Source organism: Aquila chrysaetos, chromosome 10 (assembly GCF_900496995.4).
Source record: "Aquila chrysaetos chrysaetos chromosome 10, bAquChr1.4, whole genome shotgun sequence".
NCBI classification, from domain to species: Eukaryota; Metazoa; Chordata; class Aves; order Accipitriformes; family Accipitridae; genus Aquila; species Aquila chrysaetos.
The window spans coordinates 875,355-883,298 of NC_044013.1; the positions used below are offsets into that span (position 1 = coordinate 875,355).

At 46.6% G+C, this 7,944-nt stretch overlaps 1 long non-coding RNA gene across 1 annotated transcript; it reads left to right on the top strand.

Annotated features, from left to right (window-relative positions):
* Positions 1-323: 323 nt before the first annotated feature.
* LOC115347327 lies at positions 324-2,172 on the top strand. Its single transcript, XR_003925454.2, has 2 exons — positions 324-402; positions 748-2,172. It is a non-coding gene; the product is annotated as an uncharacterized LOC115347327 (long non-coding RNA).
* Positions 2,173-7,944: the final 5,772 nt, after the last annotated feature.

Sequence of the window (7,944 nt, forward strand, 5' to 3'; positions counted from 1 at the left end):
TCTGTGCTGGTCCTTGGGACCTGCAGGCTGGAGCCTCCCTGCAGAGGAATTTCATTCCTGGCACAAGCCGCCTGTTCCCGGCCCAGCTCTGCCGGGAGGGGAGGCGAGAGGAGTGCTGCTGCAGGGAGTTCGCTTGGAAAACTTGCACGTCATCTGGGCAGGGAGAACAGAGGTGCTGGGAAGGACCGAAGGATGGTGCCTTTAAAAACTATCAGCAGGCTGTGCTGAAGCCTTGTGCTGCTTCGGAGCTCCGTGCTGCCTGATGTGTTTGGAAACCAGGCTGCCTGGCTGCCTCCGTCCGAGGCCGTGTCCGTTCGCTGAGTCCCGCAGCCTGCGAGAGGGCGGCAAATCTGCACCGAAACGGCGTGAAAACACATCAGCTCACAGCCCTTTTGGGATTTAGTGAGTACAGACGTGGTCCTCTAGACCTTAATGCGTGTAAACCCACTTGAGTTCATGGGACGCCTTGGGTGCTGCTCTGGCAGAGCCGGTGCCGGGGGGTTCGGGGTCCAGCTGCTGCTGTGGGGGCAGCCGTGCTCGGTGCCTGCCAGGTCAGACCCGCGTGTCAGTCCCCATCTCCCCTATAGCTCGTATACAGCAAAGGGTCCTGGCCAAGATGTATGTTTGAGGAGAGTGAGCTGGTGGATCATTGTCCTGAAAATTGAAAAGGCATAATGAGAGCGATTTCCACCCCCCTGCCCTTTTTTATCTGACTATCTGGACAGATTTTTTTTCCTCTGTTTATAGTTTTCTTAAAAAAGCAGCTGAGCTGGTCACTGGGTTCGTTCTTAAGTAAAGAATTTGGCCCGTTTGAAGCTGGAGCTGCAGCCTGGACCGCCGATCCCAGGGGACTGCTGACCAGGGAACCTCGCTGGGCCTGAACCGAAATCGGGAGATTGGATGCTGGCACGTTCCTGTCTGATGCCGAGTCCTCTGGCTCTGGTGTGGAGTAGCTGTAATGGGAAGATGAGAGAGGGGCTCTTTCTATGGGAGTTCAGCAGTTTTATCCCATTTAAAATATCAGTGTGATGCAGAGAGCTGCTTCAATCAAATGGGAAACCTGTTTCAGCAGTTTTTAAGGACTAAAATGTAGAAGTAGGGTGTTAGTGATATTCTTCCTAGTTTTGCTTTCCTGCATGTGGTGAAGTTTGCTGTTTCAATATGATAATACCCTGTGAAACATGATCTTCAGGCCATTTGGGAAAACGATGTGCTGAAGTTTTTGCGCCGTGGATGATGTCTGTTCTTGGCAACTGCCTGGATGAGTGTCCCAATCTGTTGGAAATAAATCCTGTGGAGAGCGGGAGCTGCCTGCCCAGCCCGGAGCACGCAGCAGTGCCCCAGTCAGCAGGGCTGGGGGGACGGCAGGCTTTTTTCTGGGTTTTCTAATCGAAATCCTTTGTACTCAAGGCAAGACTTCAGTCAGCGTAACTTCAATAATGCAGATATATGGTTCTTTCAACAAGCCAGTGTTGTCTACCATGATGGAGTATTTTATTACACTTTATCTGCTCCATGCCTGCAGGTCTTACCCCAAACCTTAATTCAACGTTTGGGTCGCGAAGATGGCATGCGGCTTGTTCTGTCGTAAATCCTGCCCGAGGAGCTGGGTGCGGGGACGGGCAGAGCCCTCTGTCCTGTGGCCACCGGCACTGTTCCCGTGGGAGCCCGGGGCCAGGGCAGGCTCCGTCCCCGCGGGAGGTGCGGGACCTGCAGCCCCGGCCAGCACCGCTCGGGTCTGCGGCGTTGGCGTGACGAGGACAAAGCGGTGAGTGCAGCTGGGAGGGACTCACGGGGACGTCTGATGGGAGATCCTGCTCCGCGTGTTGGACCGTCAGCGCGGTGCTTCTCCCTGCTTGTTTTGTTTCACTTGGAGAAGTGTCATGAGACATTTTAGATGGCTTGATTCCACAAAATCACTTTGAATTCAGGTTTTGTTTGGTTTTGAGGATGAGCGTTGTGAGCCCCAAATGTCTGTCCCAGTCCTCGTCCCTGCCTTCGCCTAAGACCAGTTGCACATCTTTCGTCTTCCTCTCCATCTTGTGAGTGGAGCCAGAGTTTGGTGGGCAGATGTTTTCTCCTTTGTTTTGATTTTTGTTATTTCCCGGAGTGATTTCAGTAGTATCCTCAAAGAAGCCAGAAATAAATTTTCCAGTTGCCATCAGAAGTTAATATAGCCTTTGTTTTCTCCTGACTGCAGTACCTTTGGGCATAGTATTTGGTACAACTGGGCAAGGGAAGAAAAAACATCGGAATTGACCTTGGTACCAAAATAAATAGAGAGGAATTAATGTTTAGTTATAATTATCCTGTTCTCATTAACAGTTCCTCTGCTTACTGTAAAATATGAGGTTCCAAGGAGTGTTGTGTGACTTTTGTTATATTTATGAAAGTAGCTTTTCAAGACCTACCACCTGTGCAAGGAAGAACAAGCTTGTGTACTACTTATAAATGGTTTTCAGACTGCTCTATCTAACACTCAGTATTGCTTCACATAAGACAAAGATCAAAATAAACAGACTTAAATGCTTCCTCTTAGCTATATCAGAGAAATCAGCTTTCTTATAAAAGCTGCTGCATATCATTACAATAATTCAACCTGTTGTATAATGTGTAATGTACTGATATAATTGAACATAATTTTCTCAAGCAGTATTTCTTAGCATGAAGTACTTCAACTGGATTCCTTGTGTTGGACTTGCATCTTATTTTAAAGCAGGTTTCTGCTTTATTCATTTAACAGGCAACCTGTAAATCTGTGTTAATGGGCTTGCTGACCAGGTGTACGTTTTTTATTTATTTTTGTGTCTTTCTGTAATTTGATCTTTCATATTTTTTCTTCATGTACCTTACATTTTAGAAATGGATAAGTAATGGTGCCCTCATGACTGGGGACTCCTTCTGCAGAGTATTCTGCAGGTGCTGTTGCTCTGCTATAGGGGTATGGTCTGCCATGGATGAGGCAAAGCAGCCTGGAACAGTGAAAAGACAACCTGGTTGAAAATGCAGTGTTCAGAAGCTTGACTTCACGCACGGACAAGAAATGTACTGTGTTGGATGAAAAGTCAGGGGAAGTCACCATATTCATTACTTTGCTTCAGTCATCTGAAGGCTATTAATTAAGCAGCAGTGCATTACAAATATTTTGGAATTAGGAGTGTGACATCTGCTGACCCATGAAAGGAGCATCCCTCCACAGCTGGCTTCTCACTCCTGACATGCTGCTTTGTATAGGCTGTACCACAACACTAAACACTAATGTGAAGGCTTGGAGAGCTTTTCTTCAGCAGGATTTTTCAATACCCTTATGATAAGTTGAATGGAATGACATATTTTGTTTTATATGGAGAAAGTTGAAAAAGCATTGGAAAAATCAGAAAAATATCAATATAAATAAAGTAACAGGAAACGTGTGCATTCTGCAAACCCTGAATTTTTTACTGTTATGGAGCAGCCTGCTGTTAATATGACTCTTGCACCAGGGCAGTGGGGTCAGTAGCGAAGGAAGCACAAGGCAGGGCAGGTCTTTGGTGCAGGCACAAGGATGCTGGTGGGGATCTTGTCATGCTCAGTGCCTGCTTCACCTCTCTTGGGGCAACTTGGACTTAACCTTAGACATGAAAATGAGATGTGATTAATACGGAAATGCACTTACTATGTTTTCTCATTGCAGCTGTGACAGCACCATAACCAACCCTGCGCCCCGAGAGAGGTGTTCCCCTGCTGATCTCTTTCATTTAAGATGGAGAGATGGGCACCCCGAGAGGGATGGTGCTGGCGGTTGGCATTTTAGTCTGTTTGCAAATAGCAAAGTGCTTTGCAGCAGGAGAGGTTTAAAATTTATTCTGGCAACAAGAGGTAAACTCAAGACTGTGGTCCATCAATCCTCAGTTTGTTGTTACCCATATGTTTAAACTGTGACAGCTCAGTAATATTAAACATGAAATACCTGAGTTACATGTCAAATAGCAAAAGAAAGGATAAATGTATTGAGGTATAACAGAAAAGTAATTAATTGTTTTAAAAAGTTTAAGGTAAATTTCCATTAACATCATAACTGCAGATTCAGTCACAGAAAGTATATCTTCTGGAATAAAAAACTCTAGCAAAGTAGTTTTTATACTCATGCTGGGAGAAACTGTAACTGCCTAAACCACCAGCAACTGGCCCCAGCCCTCACCTGTGAGCAGGTGCCGGTGTTTTGGTTCTGTCCTCTGCCCTCTGGCTGCCTGAGCTGTGTGTGACCAGGCTTTGCCAGGGCTACCGTTCTGCTTTGCTTTTTGGGGTGGTTATACAAAGACTTGGTTAATGCCCAGGTCAGCAGTTAGTGGCACAGGGGATAAGCTTTATTGCTGACCCTCTGGGATCCTTTGGATTGCCTTTGGTGTGCCCATCGTGGCTTGCTCCCCAGCTTCTTGTGTGCGTCGCTTCAGTTGCTGCAGAAACACGGGAACCGAGACGTTAAATCTTTCTGCCACTACTGAATGTTGAATAGAAAATGTAAAGTTGAGTGGTTTCTTGTCCTTAGGAATGAAAGATTTGCTTTTCTGTAACCCTGCTATGAATTTCGTTATTTTCTGCAGGATTGGATAAAATCCCAGCATAAATAATATTTAAAACTACTTACATGACGTACTTATGAGCATGACGTTAGCATCCAAAGCCTGTAACTTTTTACTATACTTGTCAGAGTGGGAGAGCAAAAATACAGAAACACAAATCTCAGAATATAGCTTTGCTCTTTCACATGCTGTCTGTTGGTATGTCGCCATACAGTGACAGGACTATTTGGCTGCAGTTTGGTATTAACTCTGTACACCAATTTACTCAAATTTTCATCTTTTAGGTAGTTCTGACCTAATGTGGTCATTAATAATAAATCTCTAATGAGGACCAGCCAGTTCAATGCTCCCCTTTGTTGGCACGCAGCCTTAGCTCAAGTGCTTTGAGTTCTCTAAGGTATATATTTTTTCATTATACCCTTTCTTTTCTTCTAATTAGTGATCGTTCCAAACTGGGAATCCTTCCTGCTCAGCTGATCATCCGCAGTGTGTAGGTGATGGAGGAGCTAAGTGCCGGCACCGCTCCCTCCGCAGCTCCAGCGCCGCGGCTCCCACGCAGGACTGGGGATGATGCTCTCGTGCAACCAACTTTCAAGTAATGTAGAAGGCACCGATTCATGCCACTGGTGCACCCACAGCTCAAAAGCTGGATGTTACTTTTCAAAATGCTCTCTTTCATTGCTGCTCATTACATACCCCGGTGGTATCCAGGCCCCTGCGGCATCGTGTCCGACTGCCCCCACCCTCCACTCAGCTCCTGAAGCCGGCTGCGGCATCGCCGCCTCCTCCCCAGACAGCGTCTCTTAAAGGTTCTTTCTCAAGCACTTACGCATACAATTCTTTCCAGCAAAAGTAATCTATTCACCTTAAAAAAAAAAAAAAAAAAAAAAAAAAAAAAAAAAAGGAACTTTGTTATTACTAAAGCTCTAAGTTTTGGTTCTGGTTTGGAAATTTTTTTCTGTCTTGTCCCATAGTAGCCCTTGGAAACATGTAATTGTTTCAGCCTGGTTTCCCCAGTTGCGTCCTCTGCTGACTTAGCACAGATGGTAGGTTTTTTTTCAGACTAGCACAGAGAAAGGGGTGCATAATAATTCCCATTAACTGACTCGTGTTTGAATTGTGCTTCTCATGTTCTTTCTGTCAGTGGTTAGTGACAGGAGGCTAATACTTATTTTCTTTCATTTTATGATGTGCCTACCCCAAGTGAATTCTTGTAAATATGTCTGGTTTATCGGTACTGCTGTCCCTACTTCAGAGGGTGCCGCCCCGACCCGCTGCAGCCGGCGGAGGAGGCCAGTCCAGCGGCCGAATACCCCTGGGCTGGCGCGGGGGTCTGGGTCTGGCCGATGTGCAAAGGCAGTCCTAGGAAGATCTTGCAGAAATAGGATTTGTATACCGACAGGCTAGTAGTGGATTCACTAGGTGCTTTTTTTTTTTCCTGAAGTGTCAAAATCTTTCAGATCAGAGTATCGCGAGAGGACAAATTTGAAGCCCTGCTCTGCTCTCTGCCTTCATGCCCTGCTGATGGCACTGTCACTGCTCCAGGTGATCACCAGCACTGCTGCAGCTTCTGGGATAGGGCCAGACCAAGACACAAATCTGTTCCAGAGTGATAGTCGAGATGAGAATTTATTTTCAGCTTGGAAAAGAGTCTTTGAGCCTGGCAAAAAAGCTGATCAATCCAGTGGTCAGGTCACTTTCCAGTGTACATCAGCTTCTGACATGCCTCTCCAGGGCAGGAGGAGAGCCTGGCAAACCATCGGAAATTTCACTCCCTCTGCAGTGGAGGACCCCAACACTTTTGAAATGGGAATTCACAGTTGGAAGAAATAGCTCTGCTTTTAATTTTATCTAGTAATGTGAGGTTGCTGTGAGAATGAGGAACTCTGAAAGGATACTTTCTTTTTCCCTCATTAAGTCAGAGTTTCTACCTTTGTGTCATTTCTGACCTTGGAAACAGACTGCTAAATCCACTTCAAATCCACAATGACCACTGCCATAGGAAGCAACTGAATGACAGTTCTTGGATTAGGTAAAATAAGACCTGTGCTAGCAGATGAGCCCGGAGCGTGAGCACACTGTCATCCAGAGAGCCCGGGACTGGAGCCGCCGGGCTTCCCATCCCCTTGCGCTGCGGCAGGCAGGCAGCCCGTCCGCACCCGCACGCATCTTGCACCACTTTGGAGGCAGCCTGAGAGATGTCCCCCCTCTACTTACAGCCCTCGGTGCTAGGAGTCAGCAGTGACTGCCAGCACAGCAAGGCTCCCGTCTCGCCTAGCCTTCTGCAGGGATCCCTGCAGAGGTTCGGGACTTTATCACCATTTATGTCATTGTGTGTTCAGCTCATTCTGGAGTGAGCCTACCGGGCTGCAGGCAACTACAAGACACCTGGGAGTAAAAGGACACAGCTGGAGAGGGTTGAAGCGCTCTGTCCAGTGCAACTGCAGACGAGATGCAGAGGGAGCAGCAGTAGCGAGAAGCCTGGACTGCATTTCCGAAGGCGGTGCTGCCCCCGGAGCAGGGGTCTCTCCAGGGACATGGCAGCTACACCAGGCAGTATACTGGGGTGGGGATTCTACCCTTTGCAGAACCCAAACGAAGCAGTCTTTGTCATCTTGAAGTTGTTGCTACTGTTGGCCACCTCAGTTCTCCTTCGATAGCCTGTTGCCCAAAATTACTGTTATTTGTTTGATCCCAGATGTGGCATTTACCAAGTATGATTTTTCAGTTAAAGTGATCTTTAAAAGCAGCTGTTGAATTTGACCTTCCTTTTTTTGCTGCCTCTTTCATTAGCAGCATCCGAAGTTATCGCTTCCAGCACCATGCTCCACGTTGAGTGACAGTTCAGCTAGCGAATGGCCAAAACACCGCTGTAGCCCTGTCCCCACTGGTGCTGCGTGGAGCCTTGCAGGTTGTGAAGGTCTGTGTATCCCCCAAAGGCTAGCACCTTTTTCACTAAAAAAAAAAAAAAAACCCCTTACAAATTGACCTAATATGCCTTTACCTGAAATCTGATTTTTATGGCATGCATCTATGCTTACTACTTAAATATAAAAAGCACAACTTTAAATATTGGGTTAGAAAAATCCAGCTTATGGTTACAGAATAAGCTAATCATTAACCCAAGGCTCTAGAGATATTGCCCTATGCCCTATTCTTCCCGTAGCTTGTAATGATTGCATCAGCTGAACTTTACTGAGCGGGCACTGTTCTGTTTTTACTTCAATGGGATGGCAGGCTGTGGAAAGGCTGCAGGATGGCTGTTTCTACGAACAGTTGTGTCAGAAAAAGAGATCGTGGAATTTCTGGGGGTGTGTCAAAGTGAAGTGAATGGCATGTTTTCTGTCTGTTTGCTGTCTGTCTGCTGGGGTTTGTGTTTGTC